Genomic DNA, 22,522 nt, shown 5'->3' with positions numbered 1-22,522 from the left:
GCACCCTGGGAGTCTTGGCACTTCCGCCCAGCACTCAACCGCCATTTACAACCATGTGCTAAACCTGAATAAATACTAAGCAGAACACACGCGCTGTGTTGATTACCTGTTACCACTGATAGCGGATGAATGCAAGATATGACACTGGCGACGAGGATATATCCGAGTGAGAACAATGGCTGCTGCCCTACCTTCGTTTGAGAAGTTCAACGTCTTCTCTGACGAACAATCTGCCAGCGTCAGGTGGAGGAGGTGGGTAGCACGTTTCGAAAACTTACTCTGTGCGCTTGACATCACAAAAGATGCTCGAAAGAAGGCATTGCTTCTCCATTTTTGTGGTGACGAAGTATACAACATTGTAGAGTCTTTCAGCGAGGAGAAGAAAGGAGCTGGTGCTACGCGTCAGGTTGAAGGACGAGCAGTACCAAACGAGTATGTGACACTCAGAGACTCATTGACCGAGTACTTTACCCCCAAGAAAAACACTGCATACGAAGTGCTCCGGTTTCGAAAGTCGACTCAACTAGAGGGTGAATCGATAGATACATTTCACACTAGATTGCGAGCACTCGCATCTACATGTGAGTTCCACAACAATGATCAAGAGATACTCACTCAGATTCTTCAGGGTTGTCACTCACAACGTCTAAGAAGACGAGCTCTGCGTGACAATTTTGACCTAGACCATCTGTTAGCAGAAGCTCGTGATTTGGAACTTTCTGAGACTCGCGCTGTAGAAATTGAGGGATCAGTCAACGCGCTCTCTATCAACAAGCAGAGAAGATATTCTCAGAGTGTGGATCGCATCACTTTCGCAGTTCACAATCACACTCACAGTCCCACAAGGATGGTCACAAGGATTTCAAACGCACGCATAACACGGCTTCAAGCAGCAAGACATGCTTCTACTGTGGTGGACAGTTCCCACATAAAGCAGGATGTCCAGCGAAAGGGAAGACATGCAAACTCTGCGCAAAAGTCGGACATTTTGCACGTGTCTGCAAAAGCCAAAAAGTCAGACACGTGGTGGTGGAGGATACCACAGTTTCCAGAGAAGTTGGATGTGAGACGTCAAGCGACGAGTCAGTTTTTGCTGTAAAACAGAAGACAGCGATTCATAAGACATTGGTCGTCCATGCGACCATATGCAACAGCCAGATACCTTTCATAGTCGACACAGGTGCGACAGTGAATGTTCTTCCCTGGAGCGTTTTCAGCAAATTACGCCCACAAGCGACACTTCACAATCCATGTCCGCTCATCTATGCATTTGGATCCAAGACACCACTTCCGATGAAAGTTTTCTTCATGACTGACATAACTTTTTGCCAAAAGACAGTCAACGCCAAGATATACATAACGGATACAGAAGGTACCGGAAATCTCCTGAGTGCCGAGACAGCCCAGGCGCTGAAAATCATCCAGTTTGCTTTTTCTACAAGCTCGCCAAAGATCACCGCTGATGACTTTCCTTCACTGTTTAGTGATGGAGTCGGCAAAATCAAGGACGTGAAAGTGAAACTTTACATTGACCAGAACATTCAACCTGTGGCACAACAACATAGGCGCATTCCATTCCACGTGCGTAAAGATGTTGAAGCCGAACTGGAGAGATTGGAACGTCTCGACATCATTGAACAAGTGCAAGGCCCTACCCCATGGATCAGCCCAGTGGTTGTTGTTCCAAAGAAGACTGGAGGCGTGAGGGTATGCATCGACATGCGAGAAGCAAACAAGGCGATTTCAAGAGAAAAACACCCCATGCCAACTTGCAACTATGGATGATCTTGTAGCAGACCTCAATGGATCTACTGTCTTCTCAAAACTTGATATGAGAAACGCCTACCACCAGCTGGAACTTGAAGAGAACAGCAGGTACATCACAACGTCCACTACCCATGTTGGACTCAGAAGGTACAAGCGTCTACTTTTTGGTGTCAATGCGGCGTCAGCAATCTTTCAAAACACCATTGCTGGTCTACTCCAAGGCATCCCCGGCACAAGAAACTTGTCAGATGACATCATCATACATGGCAGATCACAACAAGATCATGACGAAAGTCTGCGAATAACTCTACAAAGACTTGAAGAGAACGGTGCCAGACTAAACAAGGAAAAGTGTGTCTTTTCGGTGAATGAACTGACTTTCTTCGGTCATAAGTTTGGCGAGAAAGGAGTGTCTGCAGATCCTGAGAAGGTGAAGACCATCACAAACACGTCTGCACCAGAACATGTCAGTGAGGTGAGATCATTCCTCGGGATGACACAGTACATGTCAAGATTCATCCCCGGCTATGCTTCAATCACAGAACCCCTCAGGAAGCTGACAAGAAAAGAGACTGTGTTGAAATGGACAAAAGAAGAACAACAAGCGTTCGACAAGCTCAAACACTCGTTGACAAACACTCCTGTCAAGTCGTACTTCAGCCAAACGGAAGACACAACAGTCTTGATTGATGCTAGCCCCATTGGACTTGGAGCTATTCTGATGCAGAAGAACAAGGTCATCTGTTATGCCAGTCGAGCACTGACAGACACAGAACAACGCTACTCACAGACAGACCGAGAGATCTTGGCGGTTGTCTACGGAGTAGAACATTTTCACCTGTAACTTCATGGATCTTCATTCACTGTAGTCACTGATCACAAGCCGCTTCTTGGAATCATGCAAAGCCGGAAGCCGACAACAGCCAGAATTGAACGGTGGAGGTTGCGACTGATGCCATACAACATGACCCTGATATATCGTCCAGGACGAGATGATCTAAATCCAGCAGACTACATCAGCCGCCACCCTCAAACACCACCAAAACGGGAAAACGTTGGAGAAGAGTACATAAGGTACGTCACCAGAAACGCAATCCCCAAAGCAATGACAGTACAGGAAGTGAGAGATGCCACTCAACAGGATGACATGCTAGAAAACCTGATGTGTGCAGTTCAGTCAGGACGATGGGACTGCAACTTGACAGAGTACGCCCGATTCAAAGATGAACTCTCTGTACATGATGGCGTGATACTACGAGGACACCGACTGATCATTCCCGCAAGTCTCCAACGAAAAGTCGTTGAGATTGCGCATCAGTCTCATCAAGGGATAGTCAAAACCAAGAAACTGATCGTTTCCAGGAATCGACAAGATGGTACAAGAAATCGTGAAGACATGTATCCCGTGTCAAGCATCCTACCCTGGCCCATCTGTCCGAGAGCCCGTCATTCCTACCCCTCTTCCCTCAGAACCATGGGTTTCCATAGCAATTGATTTTGCTGGTCCGTTCCCCACAGGTGATTACGTGATGGTTGTCACCGACGAGTACAGCAGATACCCTGAAGCAGAAATCATCACGTCCACATCTGCTGAAGTTGTCATCGCGAAGCTGGACGAGATCTTTGCGAGGCAAGGTTTTCCTCAAACCATAAAATCAGACAACGGTGCTCCGTTCCAGGGACAAGTGTTCTCCAACTACGCGTCCATGTGTGGTTTTAAGCACCGGAAGGTGACTCCCCTATGGCCAGAGGCGAACGGCCAAGGTGAACGCTTCATAGAAACATTAAAAGCCAACATTCGAGCTTCAGAAGCAGAAAATCTGAACTGGAAAAAGCAACTCCAAATCTTCCTCTGCCTGTACCGAGGGACACCACACAGTCAACACAGGTCTCTCCCTTTAAGGCGCTACATGGCCGCAAAATGAATATTGGCCTTCCCAACCTTGCACCTGTCAACCCCACCCCTCTACATGCCCACAACAACGTCAGCAAGCAGAAGATGGCTTCTTATGCCAATATCCACCGTCACACAAGTCCGTCACAACTCCAACCTGGTGATCGGGTGCTGGTGAAGCAGAGAAAGAAGAACACTCTCACAACCCCCTTCCATCCCCGTCCCTACACCATAATCCAGAAAAAGGGCAGCATGATCACTGCACAGCGTGGTGACAAACATCTCATCACCCGCAACTCGTCACATTTCAAGCAGGTCCAGCCTGGTCCCCTTCCTGAAGACGAGGATGAAGAAGAGGAGGAAGAAGACGCCCCGCCGTCCGTTGCTCCACCCTACACACCCTCCAGTGGACCACCGCAATATCTGCCATCTCCAGGAAGACGCCTGTCAACAACGCAGCCCGCTGCAGCAACGCCCTCGCCTGTCCGAGCTACACCATCGACAGCCGAAATGTCCGGCATTGCATCCAGGCCTGCCCGACAACGTCAAGCACCTACACACTTAAAAGACTATGACTTGACCTAGACATAATTTGCTGACGATCATTTTCATGTGCTCACAATCATTATTTTCATTCTTATTTTCATTCATTCTCACTACAGTCTGAGTATTGACATACATATGACGACACAAGTGGACACAGAACAGTATATGTGTGATTTAATTCTATCAGATATTCATACACACAAGCACATGCAAACACACTGTAGAATTTCCTGAAGTTTTATTCTCTGGACATTTGCGTTAAAGTTTTCAAGACAAAAACGTGTTTAGCCTGTGGACAATTTCTACCGTAGAGGAAAAGAAAGAACTGTAATTTCACAAGAACAATATTTTTGAAACAAAATGTTTTATAAGAATAATGGTTTTTTTTTAAACTGTTACCTAAATTTCCGAAGACTTCTATCAAGTCAAGTGTTTGCTCAAACAAAAACAGAGTTAGAAAATTTGTTTGAGTATACCCAAATCTGCTTATGACTGGAATGCACCATTTTTGTAAAATCCCAATTAACTTTGTAATCCTAAGTTGAGGAGGAATGTTGTGTCCATGACCCTATTATTCCGATCGTATTCCGATCCATGTTTTATACATACTATTTAGTATATTGCACCCTGGGAGTCTTGGCACTTCCGCCCAGCACTCAACCGCCATTTACAACCATGTGCCAAACCTGAATAAATACTAAGCAGAACACACGAGCTGTGTTGATTCCCTGTTACCACTGATAGCGGATGAATGCAAGATATGACACAACGGAATAACAGTAACCGTGAACGGAAGCGATGCAGACGATTTCAGTCGACCAATGAAAATAATCATCGAATATCCGGTTATTATATAACCAATGATCGCATCGGACTACTATCTCCTCGGACATACGACGATCATCATTCCGGCGCACGGGATCTAAGTGGTATGCCGTTGACAGACACGTTTGGTCGCACAAAATACGGTTTAAAAACATGCAGCGGACAGACAGCTAAATATAAAAGGTACAAATAGTTAGAACATTCATTTATCACGGCATTTGTAAAGTTACAAAGATTCTTGACATTGGCAATTATTTTTTGCATAATTTTTTCTAAAGTTAGTGGAGCACGACTCGAAGCTGAGTGACATACCTTGTAGTCTTTCTATGTAAGTAGTGGTCCAGTGAACGATACCTTCCGCCTGTGGTCCGACGTGGATGTGAGGCCCTGTGTTTTAGACCAATCAGCACTGGTATGGCATATTCGGTGCGGGATGCATGATTTCTTACCAACTACAGTATAGCGGTTCGCAAACGAACATTCGTCCAAATGATGGTTAAAAACAACCTGCAGCGGACGGAAGCCGTGAAAACTAAAGGCACATAATATCAATCAATCAATCAATCAATATGAGGGTACAGTTCTAAGCGCAGGGATTTATTTATTTAAAAAAAAAAGATTTTATGCAATTTATATCGCGCACATATTCAAGGCGCAGGGATTTATTTATGCCGTGTGAGATGGAATTTTCCCCGAGTACGCTAGTACTTGGGCTCAGCAGACTTTAATCGTGTGTCTGTGTGTCTGTGTGTGTGTGTCTTTCTCCACTTAACAGCTTATTGCTGGGAAGCTACTGGGCGCAATTCGTTCAAAAGTTGATACACTAACTTGATAATAGGTCCGATTGATCGTATTAAAACTTCATAATGTTACCTAGGACCTAAATGCGAAATAAACCACAAAAACGACTTGGCGTAGGACGAATTCAAACGGAGCAACAGCCAGTCTCATAGCCAGCGCCCAATAGCCTTAAATTTCACTGACAGAACTGTCAGAGTTGGTGGCTTGGTGGTAGGCACGTCCGCCTATGGCCAGAGTGATCCGGGTTCGATTCCCGGTATGGGCAGCCTCTTTTTTGTGTGTTTTTTGTTTGTTTGTTAATTTCTTGTTTACTATTGTTTATTATGAACGTTTTATTAATGTTTTATTTCACTCTAATAATTTTTTATTGTGTAAAATAAATAAATCTTTTTTTTTTAAATCCACGTGCACAAGACAAAAAACTTTCATACTGGGGGAGCGAGCCAGTCTGAAGAGTACTCGGGTCCAGCGCGAGCGTTTTTTATTTTACTCAATACATCACGCATTCACATCGACCAGCAGATCGCAGCCATTTCGGCGCATATCCTACTTTTCACGGCCTATTATTCCAAGTCACACGGGTATTTTGGTGGACATTTTTATCTATGCCTATACAATTTTGTCAGGAAAGACCCTTTTGTCAATCGTGGGATCTTTAACGTGCACACCCCAATGTAGTGTACACGAAGGGACCTCGGTTTTTCGTCTCATCCGAAAGACTAGCACTTGAACCGACCACCTAGGTTAGGAAAGGGGGGAGAAAATTGCTAACGCCCTGACCCAGGGTCGAACTCGCAACCTCTCGCTTCCGAGCGCAAGTGCGTTACCACTCGGCCACCCAGTCCTTCAATAGTTCAAACAATCATTCAACTGTATTTATTTGACCTCACACAGACTGTAGGAAGAGGCAAAACCGTCTTGAACAAAAAAATTGTCCGCAGGAAGCGACTCCAAGAACACAGACGACTCGAAGTTGAGTGTCATACCTTGTAGTCTTTCTATGAAAGTAGTGGTCCAGTGAACGATACCTTCTGCCTGTGGTTGAGTGTCATACCTTGTAGTCTTTCTATGAAAGTAGTGGTCCAGTGAACGATACCTTCCGCCTGTGGTCCAATTAAGGACAGGCTTAATGGACATACGAAAGAGAGTCGTATACAGCATTTGCTTTTCTTGATTGGGCGAAGTCGACTACGCGAAGCTCACTTCGCGAAGCTACCGGAACTGACTGGAATTCGTCATGCTTCGTCCCTTAAAGGCTTACTAACTTACTCCCGTGTTTACAAAGTATAGTTTGCCCACAATCGATGTCAAACGCACCATAAGACCATATAATGACGATATGTCGTCATGCGCGGACCATATACGTGCATTTCAGCTTGTTCTAGCCTCTGAAAAAGTGAGGATGTCAACAACGACACGGAGTTCTCTCCCTTGCGTCAACAGCGCATGTGTTGCCAAATCTATAAATAGGACGATCCAGATCAAAATGAAAATTAACATATCTCAACATTTAAGGGGTCCTAGACCACAATATTTTGCAGGGAACTTAATTTAGCATGTCTCCAGCTGTTGGTAAAGCAATTAGCGTGTATAGTCATCGAGTACATATGGCTTTAATCTGATGTTCGCAGATAATTTTTTGTTCTACCACTATCGTGGACGTCCATGCTTGGTTTATCCTCTGTCTGTAGACTGTGTTTTCGGACGGTACGGCGACAAGTGTGATCAAGTTTGTGACACCTGCGCCTATTTCAAGGCGTGTGACCGCAAGACCGGTGTCTGTGCACAAAAGTGCCCCCCTGCATTTAAGCACCCGGCGTGTAAAGGTAAGGTTCGTAGAATGTTTCTCACTCTCTACGTCTATTGTTTTTCTCTTCAATTCCACATGACTGTTTCTTTCTTGATGTCCACACACACACACGCACGCACGCCCGCACGCACACGCGCACACACACACACACACACACACACACACACACACTCACACACACACACTCGAACACACACACACACTCGAACACACACACACACACACACGCACATACATATAAACACAAATACACATCCGTTAATTCTTTGATAGGTACTCTGATCACGGTCCGTCGGTCTGTCTGTGTCTGTCTCTTTTATACGTTGGCTTACAGTCTCTCTATCCGTCCAGGTGTGGTTTCAGATTGCGTGGAAAGCCATCGAAATGTGTGTTTGATGTACGTTCAACGTGGATTACTGTCTGTTTGTCTGTCTGTCAATGCGGAGTGTCAGACTGAGTGTGTAGACGGTGGTTGTGGCGGCGAATGACATCCGTCTCTCTTTCATGTATTTAAATTTGATTACTATACATCTGTCTGTGTGTCTGTGTGTGTGTGTGTGTGTGTGTCTGTCTGTCTGTCTGTCCGTGCGTCTGTCTGTTTGTCTGTCTGGCCGTCTGTCTTTCTGTCTGTATGTCTACCTGTGTGTCTGTTTGTCCGTCCGTCCGTCCATCCGTCTGTCTGTTTGTCTACCTGCCCGCCTGTCTGTCTGTCTGCCTGTCTGCCTGTCTCTTTGTCTCTCTCTCTGTCTCTCTGTTTGTCTGCACTGTCTGTCTGTGCGTGGTTTCAGAGTGCGTGGCAGGTTTCTATAGCCGGAAGTGCTTGCCGTGTGGTCGATGTGTGAACAACGCATGCAGTGTGGACGACGGTTCCTGTGACCAGGGCTGTTCTCCGGGCTCCAAGCCTCCCACCTGCACAGGTACCTTTTACACTCAGTCTTTGTGTATTTCGTTCATTGGCTGAAACTCCCACCTGTACGGTTACCTTTTACACTCAGTCTTTGTTTTTGTTTTTCATTGACTGAAACTCCCACCTGTACGGATACCTTTACATACAGTCTTTGTTTGTTTCGTTCAAGCCTCCCACCTGTACAGGTACCTTTACACACAAGTTATGCGTGTCGCAGCCTTGTGTCTTTCAGGAATTCTTTGATTACGGGCACTGTGAGCTAAATTTGCAATGAACACTTTGATGCGGCACTGAAGAAGAGGAATATATGAGCTACATGTTCGACACCAGCTTTAGTAACATGATGCATTTTGGGAAGCTGTTATAAGTGATAGTTGTGTGTGTGTGTGTGTGTGTGTGTGTGTGTGTGTGTGTGTGTGTGTGTGTGTGTGTGTGTGTGTGTGTGTGCACGGTGTGTGTGTGTGTGTGTGTGTGTGTGTGTGTGTGTGATTTTGTTTGTATTATTATTTGTCTGTATCGATCTGTCTTTAGACTGTGTTTTCGGACGGTACGGCGCCGAGTGTGATCAAATATGCGACTCCTGCGCCAATTTGACAGCGTGTGACCGCAAGACTGGTGACTGTGCACAATGCCCCCCTGGATTCAAGCCCCCGTCTTGTAAAGGTAAGGCCTGGCGCTCACCTATGTAACTTCAGCAAGACAGACGACGCACTGCAGCTTATCCCAGCCCGCTACACGTTGCGTGAAAGGAAAACAGGCCAAATACTCGTCATAATCCCTATCGCAGCAGTAATAATATGCAGTGCATCGTCTGTGCCGCTGAAACTGCGCAGGTATATTCAGCCCTTAACACGGCTGTTTTGTTGATTGTTGTCTCACTGTCTATACGTCTATTGTTTGTCTCTTCAATTCCTCGTGACTCTTTTCTTTCGTTTTGTTCATCATGCCTGATCAGCCCTTCTCAAATGCATACACGTGCACGCACGCACGCACGCATGCACGTACGTACACACACACACACACACACACACACACGCACACACACACACACACACACACACACACACACACACACACACACATATATCATAATGTCGTGCCGAATTCACGTAATCGCCGACTTCGCGGAATCGACAACATTTTTGCCCATTTCGCGTAATCGGCAAAACGCTGCCCATTACGCGAAATCGGCAGCGTTTTGCCGAAAACGCGAAAAGGCTTCTATAATTTGCCCATTTTGCGAAATCGGCGGCCACTTTTTGGTTTTAAAGTTCTCAAATGTCTGGGATATCATCACACCTAGACAACTAGATACTCGAATGGATAGATATTGCAATAATCGATAAGTTATGGCAAGTTATTGCAGAAAGTGTAGTTTTTGTGCATTTCTGGAGTTATGCTCAACACAGACCAACATAAACCATAAAAAAAACATAGTAGGGAGGTAAAGCAATGTTAATCCAATGTTCTGGTGACACAAAAAGTAACAGATTGGCTGTCGCTTTTGCGAAATGGGCTAATTTTAGAAGCTTTTCCGCATTTTCGGCAAAACTCTGCCGATTTCACGTAATGGGCAGCGTTTTGCCGAGTACGCGAAATGGGCAAAAATGTTGCCGATTCCGCGAATTCGGCAATTACGTGAATTCGGCACGACATATATATATATATATACCGTAAAATCCCTAGCATAAGCCCACCCCCCCTGTGCACAGATTTAGGGCAAAATTAGGGGGTGGGCGTTTGCTAGGGATAGACCCCTTTGCACAAAGTAAGTTTTGTGCTCAACCGTGTAATTGAGTGAATACAAACCCCGAAAGCATGTAAGTTAGGTCGTGTGAGTAGAAGTGAAGGAAAAAGGAAAGAAAAAGGACTTTGAGGCAAAGAAGGCCAACCATGAGAGAGAGAGAGAGAGAGAGAGAGAGAGAGAGAGAGAGAGAGAGAGAGAGAGAGAGAGAGAGAGAGAGAGAGAGAGAGAGAGAGAGAGAGAGAGAGAGAGAGAGAGAGAGAGAGAGAAGGACTGGCTCTTCTGAAAACAACCCGAGCATAGTCATTCATATAAATTTATAAAGTAAAAAGAAAATCGCCAGACCTTTGCAAGGACAAACAATAACAACACAATTCCGGGAAAAAGAAACTTGATGAAATGTCGAAATGTCAACACCAATGAAGCCCTTTCTTTACACCCCCGGTATAGGGGTGTGTATAGGTTTCACTCGTTCTGTACAGGGAAGAAATTACACGATCGTCTTTGGAAATGAAACGTTAACTGAACTTGGATTTTGTCTTCAAAAGGCCCAATCTTTCTGAGAAAGAAAAACCCACAAACTTAGGAAAAAAAAGAGAAGAGAAACTCGAAAAAACATGAACGATGGGTGGGAGTGAGGAGAGGGGACAAAGAATAAGAAAAAAGGAAAGAAACACGAAAAGGTAAAGAAGGGGAAAAAGATGACTTTTAGAACAGTCTGCACAAATCCTAGTGAAAGTGAGCCTATAGTCTCTTTGAAAAAAGCAGGGTGGGCGTTTGCTAGGTAGTTACCCCTGTGCACAACTTTTGGCCCAAAGTGGGGGGTGGGCGTTTGCTAGATGGTGGGCTTATGCTAGGGATTTTACGGTATATAGAAATTTATAATGAGAGCGCTGCTAAAAATGCCAAAATGTGCACTCGATCGCTTGTACTTTTAAAGAAAAGTTAAATATAGAATGACGTCAAGAGCGAGAATGCATAGAAATTACGTCATGAGCAAGGGAGATCATCCTTTACTCTGTGTGTGTCTCCACCGCCTACATTCCAACAAGGAATTTTGAAAGCAGGGAGCACACTAGAGGTAATGGAAGAGGTGGGGGGAGGGGGTAAGAATAGACCTTTTTCACTTAAATTTTGGCGCATGCGCTGTGAAGTTTATTGTCAGATCTACCGGAACTAGGGGGCAAAAGGAAAAATCGACAACGAGGCTTGGTGCAAAGTAAAGTGCGGAGACGACGAGACAAACTGTTGTGTTTACAACTGCAAGTGCAACAGTGGAATCAATGAAGACAGAGAAATACGGTGGACAGAATTTGTCATTGTATGGCTTTCCGACCGATGGGTGCAATTGCGAAGGCGCAACAGCGAAGGACGCGATGGGTGCAAGCAATCCGACAACAGGGGTTTGTTGTGCCCAGAGATCTGTGCCATTGAAAAGTCTGCTCGCGTCACTTCGTGTCTGGCAATGGCACGGCTATCAACGATGCCAACTCCTTTGACTTCGTACCCACCCTTAATCTTGGATTTGAGAGAACATCAAGAACAAGTGACTCTAGCAGAAGGACAAGGTACTGGTCGGAGACGTGACTTTGTCCGCTCAGTGAAGACCGACGACAAGCAAGCGGTTTTGCTTCCACCCCCCAGTGTCAACGCTGAAAATATCATCGGATCTGGAAGAGACTCAGAGCCAAGTAAGCTTTGTTTGTTTTTATCAATTTATGATCTGCTGACTTCAAATTGTCTTCCTACATCAGTGTATAAGAAATTTAAAATGAATCGGCAGCCCAAAACGGATGCATAGGAAGGGTCACGAAACAATTGCAAGATTTTAGAAAACAAACAAACAAGATCTAGACATTGTCGACAAGCCGCGTGCATGCAATCAACCAGAGATCTGTTGCTTAAATGCTGTGAGTGTGATGCATGTGTAATCTGATAACAAGATCATTGATGCTGATTATATTGCTAATGTATATATTTGATTTTGTATTTACAGAAGCAGCCATTCCTTTGCCCTCTGCATCTAGTGAGAGCTTAGGACCAGGGCCAGATCATGCCTTTGCAAAGAGGGACACGACTACATGTGAGGGTATTGTTATTGGAACACAGACTACCTCAAGTTGGCAGAGCTGCAGATGATAATTACATAACAGGCCTCTGTGATTAATCGTCTGACTGAAGATGTTTCTGGCTTGAAGAAAGACAACATGAAGGTGAAGGAGAACATACGCTCTTTTTCTGTTGATTCTCTACTGAAAAATGACACTGCAGTATGGTTTCACACATATGGTGATCTTTCGGTATGCATGTACCTACTTCGTAAAAAAAGGCAGGTCTACATTACTGGGTTGATGAACTGCCAAAGGCCACATCACTCCAAAGAGCAAGAAGCTTATTTTGTCATGTAATGGTTTATATAATTTACTCTGGTACTGTATAGAATAAAGGGCCCATTATCAATCAAATCTCTGGTCTGGTCTGAGTTTGTTTCATCAATGATTGTATGTGAGCTTACGAACATAACGATTCCCACTTTAAATAAATGCGATCAAGATAATTAGGTAGACAACATGTCAAGAGACGTTTATTCCTTATTTCTTGTTATAATTGAAGGATATTATTATGCAATATACTGCTTTGTTTTTTAAAATGGCTTCAAATTGTCTCCCTTGTACCGACACTTTAGTACACAATTTGTGCATTCACTTGAGTTATTTCTTAAAGAAAATTACCCCCCAAAATTATTCAAAACAGTCTTTGACATATCTACAGTTTCATTAAAAGAAAAACTGTATTTTATTTTAAGTGATAAATAAATATAGACAAATCTTGGGACTGTGCACAAACTGATCGGCTTGAACTCAAAAGTCGCAGCCAAGAATCTTCTGCAACTTTTGAGTTCAAGTCTGTCAGCTTGTGCACGGTCCCACAATCAGTTCAAAAAGAATTTTCCTTGATATAGCCTTGAGAAAAAAAAAGTAAGTAACAAATTTTGTACAAACAAATTTGTTCAAGGGAGACAATTGGAATCATGTTTTTTAAAATCGGTGAATTGCATTATAATTTCCTCCCAAAAGTAACAAATAACTGTGAAATAAATTGGAAAAAAGTGCTAACATTATTACCTTGATCAGATCGATGTGTATGACAAGGAATTTCTATGTTTGCTGATTTGGTTGTCCGGTAATGACTTTCATGCACAGGGCTTCTAAATTCACTCGCTCAAACGCTCATGTCTGCACCAACATTCACACACGTCCATATTCATAAGGGATGGTGACAACACGCTCTTGAACAACAAACATGGCACAAAACGAATGAACATTTCAAACATTTCGCTATTGAATGAAATCATCAGTACATGGATATCAAATCATAAAACATCTCACAAAATACCTCCTATCCATTCCGAAGTTGAAGAAGAATACAGTCCGGCATTACACACACTACACTTTCATCACTGAGAATCGCTGTTCACAACACATGTCCTCGGCTCTGATACGTTCTCCGAATAATACACACAAGTCATGGATGATGGTATAGTCCGTACGAAGCCGAAACACTTCTTACTATCCTCTGACACAAGTTCTTATCAGCTTCCACAATCTTCTGTCTTAACTGCAGGCATTTAAAAAATTAAACCTGAACTCATACACAGAGGTGACAGCACTACATACCCTCCCTCGCTGTAAACAAAGTACTGATTTTACCTGTCCATATTGAAACTACATACATTTTTCACTTGACAGAACAGTTAACTGTTGCTACCAACTTAATTAACTGGTATTGGAAAAAAATATCACACCTTGAAAACCCTAGTTCAGTATATCATAACTATATGCAGCCTTCAAACGGTTGGTACCGGTTGTTGAAGATCTCTTAGTCGCGCTTCCTTGCATCCGGACTTCTTGGTCAAAATTGAGGCCTTGAAGAGTCGTCCGGGGAAACTTGTCTTGTCTTGAAGCATACCTGAAAATGAAATTATTTTTCTTACTTGACACTAAAGCAAATCTTATGCTGGGTACAAATGCTAAAACAAGTTGCGCCAGTCTGTCAAACATGTATAACGATACTGAACGCAGTACATTTCACAAGGACAATGCTTAGCTGAAAACCAGCATCCACGTCGAATAAGGTAAATGGCAACCCAGCATAGCGCAGTAGCAAAACTGTCCCACAGGAAATCACGCTTCCCTGTGTTTAAAACAAATCTGTTTAACTTTCTAAGCTTGTAGCCCTGAAAGTCAAAAAATTATGCACTAGCCTCTGGCTAGTGATTCTGAAAACGTACCAGCCAGAGAGCAAATTTTACGAACCAAACCAACAATTTGATTCAGCATCTTCACTCGCATTTGGCGAGTAGATGAACACTTCTACTCACCAGATGCATGCTTCTACTAACTATGGCGAGTAAAATACTTGCCACTTTCACTGTTTCAGGGCTGGTTTGTTTTTAACCTTTAGAACATAATGTTGTAGTTTTCCAGAAATTGCTCTACACACAAACATACACCACCGCCCTGGTCTCTTGACTAAATGTAAAATGCATAGTTTGTTGATAATGCACTTTATAAATATCACTGTTTCTCTTTCCCCAGTCTTGTAGCTGTTGTAGTTAACAAGCTCTATATTTTAACTTTGAGACTTATGTTCTGAAAAAAATAGATCACAGTCACACTCTGATGTAAACCTCTAGGTAATGCAACCCTATTAATTATTATACACACTTACTTAACAATTTGTATGTCATCGAGAGCAGCTGGTGCAGTTTTCATGGCAGCATGCCCCTTCCACATACATTTGTAGTGTGTACAAGTTTTGTCTGCTGGCACAGTGTCGATTCCTTCAGCCATGTAGTGTGAAGCAGCAAAAAGGGTGGCGGCCACATGGTTGCAAGACTGTCCTTTCTGGTAAAAACAACAACACACATTCAAATTCCGTTTGTGTCATCTTGATTTTCCTTAGCCTGCTAGTAATAACAATTAACTTTATCTTTCCTAGGAATTCCTACAGAGAGCTTGTAAGCGCATGCTGTTGATATCTATATAAAATATATACCGGCTCAGAATGGAATTTGATCTTACTGCAGTGATAACCTTCATTGACAAGAGGATTCACAAACACATGTGTACGTACACATTAAATAAAACTCCGCACTCAGGTACCTGGTATTCTATTGAACATGCCTAGCCAACATGGCATGGTCTCCTGGAGATACTGATTGAAATTACATTAACATGCTGCTCATAACTTTGTCAAAAATGACAGCTTTTGCATGCAGACATTTTTAGTAGAGAATTATGAATCTCTGTGTGTGTTTGTCACTTTGTGTGCCATGCATTATATGACTGAGTATGAAAACTGATTGTGTAAGATACCAAGTAACGCAGCCATCAAGTTAATCCCACAAAACATACAAGGCCAACAACACTTACCCAGCAATACACTCGCAGTAGGCTCCAAGTGCCTGTCCGGTCAGCGTCCCCCCACAACAGCATACACTTCGTTGCGAGTCTGCTTCATTGACGTCAGCACACTCGCTCTGAGTCTGATCACCACAGTTGCTTACTAGCTGTTGTGCCATGCAGAAAGACATTTTATGCACACAGTATGTCTATCGTTTACCCCAAGGTTTTGCATTCTTTGCGCTGGATGCGTCGTATAACTTGTCGAACGTCGACGCAGTAGTATCAGTAAGAAAGTTGATCCAGAGATCTGTAGATCTGTGGTCGATCACCTCTGCTTCGCTTATGCAGGGGAAGTTCGCCAAGTCTTTCGTCCATATACCACCAATAGCCGTTTCAAACCATACCTTCATGCATGTCCTTGACTTTTAGTTCATGATTTTGAACAAGATAATCCGTTTTCTTGCAGAATTTCTCAAAGTAATCCTCTAGCAATAGTACTTCGAGCACCGACAGTGAAAGAGGTATTTCAGGCCAGGTACCTATTGCCCCTTATTTCCGGTTATCAGAGAGAGGCTGCCGTGCCCTAAAATCTGATTGGTCGAAACGCTGGGGGCAAAGGTTATACGAAAAAGGTCTAGAAAGAACTCTTCTTATTCTTGTTCAGTGTTGCAATCGGCTCCGAAAGGGTTTGATTCTCCAGTAGGCTGTCTGTGAAGAGTTCTTTCTAGATCTAATTCTTACCCCCTCCCCCCACCTCTTCCATTACCTCTAGTGTGCTCCCTGCTTTCAAAATTCCTTGTTGGAATGTAGGCGGTGGAGACACACACAGAGTAAAGGATGATCTCCCTTGCTCATGACGTAATTTCTATGCATTCTCGCTCTTGACGTCATTCTATATTTAACTTTTCTTTAAAAGTACAAGCGATCGAGTGCACATTTTGGCATTTTTAGCAGCGCTCTCATTATAAATTTCTATTTTGTTGCTTCAACAACCAAGAGCAGCTGCTGATACTTCAAAATTTCTTTTTCATACTCTTCACTGGCAGTTGCAGGGGAGTCAAAGAAAGATTCTCGTCTATGCAGAGGGCCTACCGCAGAAATGTGGTTTTCTCTTTTGCATAGAAGTTTGAGAGTTCTTCTCTGTTTTATGCCAAGAGACTGCCTGATGAGAGCTTCTCAGCTCGAAACCGGTAGCAGTATTGGCTAAACAAAAACGGACCTTTTCAGGTTCAGCACTCTATGAGAATGCCCTTAAATGCACTTCGGTGACTTCTCAATCCTTTGAGGTTGTGGAACTCTCCTCGGGTTATTCTTGTTCAGTGTTGCAATCGGCTCCGAAAGGGTTTGATTCTCCAGTAGGCTGTCTGTGAAGAGTTCTTTCTAGATCTAATTCTTACCCCCTCCCCCCACCTCTTCCATTACCTCTAGTGTGCTCCCTGCTTTCAAAATTCCTTGTTGGAATGTAGGCGGTGGAGACACACACAGAGTAAAGGATGATCTCCCTTGCTCATGACGTAATTTCTATGCATTCTCGCTCTTGACGTCATTCTATATATATATATATATATTACTCAGAAGATGGTTTATTAGGCTGGGAAGCGTTTGGATGTGTGCGAAGTAATTGCTATAAAATTCATTTTAGGTGCAGTTGATTCATTTCAGTGTGCCTGCACACATCTAATCGAGTTGGCCGGGAAAAAACCATGCGATGAGTCCGAAATATCGTACATTTTATTTTAGTTTTTGGAGCGACAGTTTTTCACAAGCTACCCAAGGAAACTATTCAATAACATCACACGACAGCTTAATCAGCATGGCGTCTCTCTCTGGCGCCATGATGGAAGCGCCTGGTCAAAGCACATCAGAGGTAAGAATTGACTCGCATTCTGTTGAGAAATAACTGTTTCAGCAGCTGTTTATGTAGATGCACACATGTAGTTGTATTATTCACACAGTGTTGATGTATATCGCCGTGTAAAACTAATCCGGCAGGTCACGGTGTGTGTTTAGATCTACACGTGTGTCTGGCACCGACTGATTTCATCTCCATTTCTCACTCCCTGTTGGATAGGATGATATAGTATGAGCTTCTCGTGAGAGTCAGTAAACAGTTTATTGGTCTCATCTATGTATAGATATATTTGTTTGTTTCCCAGGGGCGCATTTCACTGCTCGCATTATAATGATAATTAGGCGATTGCAGATTCAGTCTTTGTCTATGTGCCTTGTGAAATTATGTCCATTGAAAACAACGTAAATCGTGCATGTGACTGTTAGGTAATACGTTTTTTGCATGTTCAGCTTCACCTATTTACGTTGCGTTTATTTATTAATCTGTGCATTTGTTAGTGGATATGTACATGTATTTCTTTCAAGGTTACCTGACATTATATCAGTGCATTCAATGACACTGAAATTAAGGATACAACACGAAGACAATTCTTACAGTATTGTTTCTGTTTCTTTTGCAGGAGTTTCCGAAGCTTCCAGATCCCATTTGTGTAGTTTGTCTCCATGAAATTAGTGTAACTTCGACCGAAAAAGTGACACTGGGAGAGAAAGGCTGTACCTCCATAAACTCTGTGAGTAAGGAGCTCGGGGATGCAGTTCACGCAGAGGCAGGAGATTCTGTACATAAACGGTGTCGAACGTCCTATACGCATAAAAAAAGAGTGCAGGCAAAGCTAAAGGAAGTTCAGGACTTACCTTCAACCCGAAAACGGCGATGCATAAGGCCAAATGACATGAACGTACAACCACTATGTTTGTTCTGTGAAAAAGGGGAGATACGGCTGAACAAGGGAAGGAGAGGTCTTGTGCCTGTCAGGACTATGCAGTTCCAGCAGACAGTGCTCGAAACGTGTGAGAGCAGGGATGATGCATGGGCGCAAAAAGTCAAAGCTAAAATAGAATATGTGCAAGACTGTTTTGCTAGTGACACAGTCTATCATAGTGTGTGCTACACCAACTTTAGTACTGGCAAAAATATTCCCCAAATGTGTCATGACGATGTGCAACACAAGATAACTCTTTGTGCTGGGAGGCCTGAAGACAAAATCCGTCTTGAAGCATTTTCTCATATTCCTCAGTACTTGGAATCTTTTGACACAGCTCAAGTCACAGTGAGAGACCTAGTAGAAGAGATGAACAAATTATTGAGAGACTCTGAATGTCAAGCTTACTCTCATAGGTACATGAAAATAAAACTAATGGAGCATTATGGTGATGAAATTGTGTTTGCGCAATCCAACAAGAAGGCTGATGTCATCTCCCTTAAAAGGACGGCACATACAATTCTACGTGACTTTTATAAGGAAGCAAGAAACTCTGATTCAGAAACAGAAGCAATACGACTGATTAAGGCTGCTGCAAGTCTCATCAGAAGTGATATTGCATCGTTGGCAGGTAGAAAAGACGTCTATCCTGACACAGAATCAATCAGGGATCACCAGAACTATGTGCCACACTCATTGACATCATTTCTGCAGCATGTGACAAAGAAAGAATGCAACCTGAAAATGTCAGCAATAGGACAAGCCATCATTCAGCTCAGTAGGCCAAACACTCTTATTGCACCATTGCAGTTTGCTCTTGGCGTGCAAATGCACCGATCATTCGGTTCTCGGTTTCTGATCGACACCCTCAGCCACCTTGGCTTTAGCTGTTCTTACACAGAGGTACGGAAATTTGAACTGAATGCTGCGCAATCATATGGCATTGATCTCCCACCTACTACCGAAAGCAACAGTGTTCAGTTCATTGCAGACAATGTTGACCACAACTCGGTGACGCTGGATGGAAGACACACCTTCCATGGTATGGGTATTATGGCCACTATCACCCCTGGTGTCAACACAGCCCGACAAATACCACGACGAGAAGTCAGCATGAAAGACATCAAAGCCATTGGACAGATCAACATCAACTTCTTCAGGTAACGGTACATTATGCACATATCTTTGTAAAATGGCTTCAGTTATGTATATTCTTCCACATCCATTTAACAAGAGTAGGGCGTGTGTCTACACTACTGATGGAACTTTGACATAATGCAGATCATTTTGACTAGATGGCATGATTATCTTACGTCGAGTGTGTGTGTGTGTGTGTGGGAGGGTGTTGTTGTTGTTGTTGTTGTGTTGTGTTGTGTTGTGTGTGTGTGTGTGTGTGTGTGTATGTATGTGTGTGTATGTGTGTGTGTGTATGTATGTGTATGTGTGTGTGTGTATGTGTGTGTATGTGTGTGTGTGTGTGTGTGTGTCAGAGAAAGAGAGAGACAGACATAGTGAGAGAAATGTGGGTAAGTAAGAGACATTTGAATTTAGTTTCCATGCTTCTTTTTCAGGTCTGATTGGGCAGGACTGAAAGCATTGGTCTTCCACGAAACTCCCACCATCCAATCGGACGACGACACTGTCAACCTTGACCTGTTATGGACAATTTCATGGCCGCTGAAGTCGCCGTGCCCACTGTGGAATGGAATGATGCAAATGATGCACGACGGAGAACATCCTGGGAAGTCAAGTTTCATCTTCTTACCAATGATTGATCTTAGTTCCACTGATATGTCATGCATCTATTCCACGCTGAAGTTTGTTTGTGGTCAAGCTTTCAAGAGCAAGGTTGCTCCCATCTTGACCTTTGACCAGCCGCTCTACATAAAAGCACTTTCAATCACCAGAAGTGAGAATGCCGACAGTGAGTTGCAAAATCTCATCTTGCGTCTCGGAACTTTCCATCTTCAGATGAGCTTCCTGGGCACAATAGGCTATTTGATGGCGGGATCTGGTCTCCAGGAACTGCTCGAGGTGCCATTTGCTCCAAATGCAGTTGTACATATGCTGACTGGGAAAGCCTACGCACGAGCGATCCGGGCACATTTGCTCACTGATGCTGCGCTTCATGCCCTTCTGATGGCAGACGCTTTCCAGGTCCCTCAAATTTTGTTTTGCCCAGAGGAAGAAGAATCCAACAGAGACGAAGAAGAGGAGTCTGAAGGCGCATCTCTTGCTGCAGTTTTGGAGCTGTCACCAGAACGCAGCGAACTTGATGGGCATCTAGTGGAGGACCTGGGTCATGACGATTTGAACACAGCTAAGAAACTCCTGCAAGATCTCTTTGCGGGCAGCGTATCGACTGATGAAGCTATCAGACATGAAGTCGTCCCTCTCATTAACAGCAAGCTAGTCCAACAAAAGGAAATGCTATCCAGCAACAGAACGGCGGCGTTATGGATTCAGTACATGCAAATGATTGAAATTCTTCGAAAGTCAATAAAAGCGGAAAGAACTGGCAATTTCAAACTTCACTTGGAATCTGTTCAGGACATGTTGCCGTTTCTTGCAGCATCTGGACACAACAATTACACAAAGTCTGGCTGGCTGTATCTTCAACAGATGCTTGATCTTCAGGATACCCACCCAGAAGTGCACGCGTTCTTCAGCAGAGGCCATCATGTCGTGAGAAGAACAAATCGTTTCTGGGCAGGGATTTCTACTGATCTTGCAATTGAGCAAGTACTCATGCGGTCTGTGAAAAGCAATGGTGGTCTCACTCGGGGTACTGGAATGGGGGAGGCAGAACGACTTGTTTGGCTACTGTGTATGCCTGCCTGTGCAGAAATCCACGACGCAATGCAGTCTGTCACAGACGTTGCATTCCGTTCTAGCGAGCAACAAACGCAGCACAAAGAGTTGAGCGTGGCAAGGCAGAAGCGAGATCACACAGACATTCAGCTGATCTTGAGATATCTGCTTGATAGGAACCCTTTCACTGTGGATACAGCCCTCCGATCCATTTCAAGCGGAAAAGAAGCTGAAGCTACTGTGAATGCAGAACAAGCAAAAGGCGTAGGAAACAAGATTCTGAGCAGCATGATCGGAAATAATGTTGTGGATTTCACCTTTAAAAAGAAGGATCAAGCTGTAACCATGGCTCTGAAAGCCAAGTCGTCCAATCTGCATGATGATCTAGTACATGTTGACTCCATGCTGTTGTTCCAGAGACTAGTGACAACTGTGAAGAACACCAACGGATGTCTTGAGGACGCCTTTGCCTTTGAGATGTGCAGTGTCCCAGCATCGCTGTTTGATTCGGGTGGTCTGCCAAGACAAGGTACCAAGGCTGCACTGGCAACTTACATCTGGACTTCAACAAAGCAGGTAAATGGTGTTATTCCTGATGATGTAACATATGTCATCGATGGTGGCTTGCTGTTGCACCTTCTGCCCTGGTGCCGTGGTTCAACATACAACCAGCTTACTCAGAGTTACGTAGACTTTCTCATTCGTCATTTTGGCAAAGGAACTGTTGTTTTTGATGGATACAGCTGCGGACCTACCACCAAAGATGCAGCCCATTTGCGAAGAACAAGCAGAGCCAATACAGCATGTGCCATCACTTTTGAGGGTGACATGGTCCTGTGCGAACCAAAGGAGCGCTTCCTGACGAATCCAAACAACAAACAGCGGTTCATCAACCTCCTTAGTTCCCGTTTTTCACAGCACGGCTTTGACACTGTCCATGCAACTGGTGATGCTGATAGGCTCGTCGTAAAGACTTCTCTGGATTTGGCAAGGAAGGGAAACGTGATTCTGGTTGGCGAGGACACCGATCTGCTCATCCTTCTGTTGTACCATCTTACGCCAGATCACTGCCCCGTCTTCTTCACATCAGTGAGATCATCGACAGCAAAGTCAGCTGCAAAAGTGTGGGACATCAGAAAAGTCCAGACTGTTCTTGGATCTCAAGTTTGTGAGAACATACTGTTTGCGCACGCCTTTGGTGGATGCGATACAATTAGCAGTCCATTCGGGATTGG

General features: G+C 43.9%; 2 long non-coding RNA genes across 2 annotated transcripts; one reads left to right on the top strand and one right to left on the bottom strand.

The window, feature by feature from the left end:
• Positions 1 to 11,411: 11,411 nt before the first annotated feature.
• Positions 11,412 to 12,763, top strand: LOC138979963 (uncharacterized). Its single transcript, XR_011460192.1, has 2 exons — positions 11,412 to 11,985; positions 12,291 to 12,763. It is a non-coding gene; the product is annotated as an uncharacterized lncRNA (long non-coding RNA).
• An 851-nt stretch (positions 12,764 to 13,614) lies between these two features.
• Positions 13,615 to 16,247, bottom strand: LOC138979962 (uncharacterized). Its single transcript, XR_011460191.1, has 3 exons — positions 15,730 to 16,247; positions 15,026 to 15,201; positions 13,615 to 14,263 (listed from the first exon to the last, which is right to left on the bottom strand). It is a non-coding gene; the product is annotated as an uncharacterized lncRNA (long non-coding RNA).
• Between the last annotated feature and the right edge of the window lie 6,275 nt (positions 16,248 to 22,522).

Source organism: Littorina saxatilis, linkage group LG11 (genome assembly GCF_037325665.1).
Source record: "Littorina saxatilis isolate snail1 linkage group LG11, US_GU_Lsax_2.0, whole genome shotgun sequence".
In the NCBI taxonomy this organism is placed as follows: domain Eukaryota; kingdom Metazoa; phylum Mollusca; class Gastropoda; order Littorinimorpha; family Littorinidae; genus Littorina; species Littorina saxatilis.
Note: the sequence above shows the minus strand (reverse complement) of the source record. Positions and strands in the feature narration are given on the sequence as shown.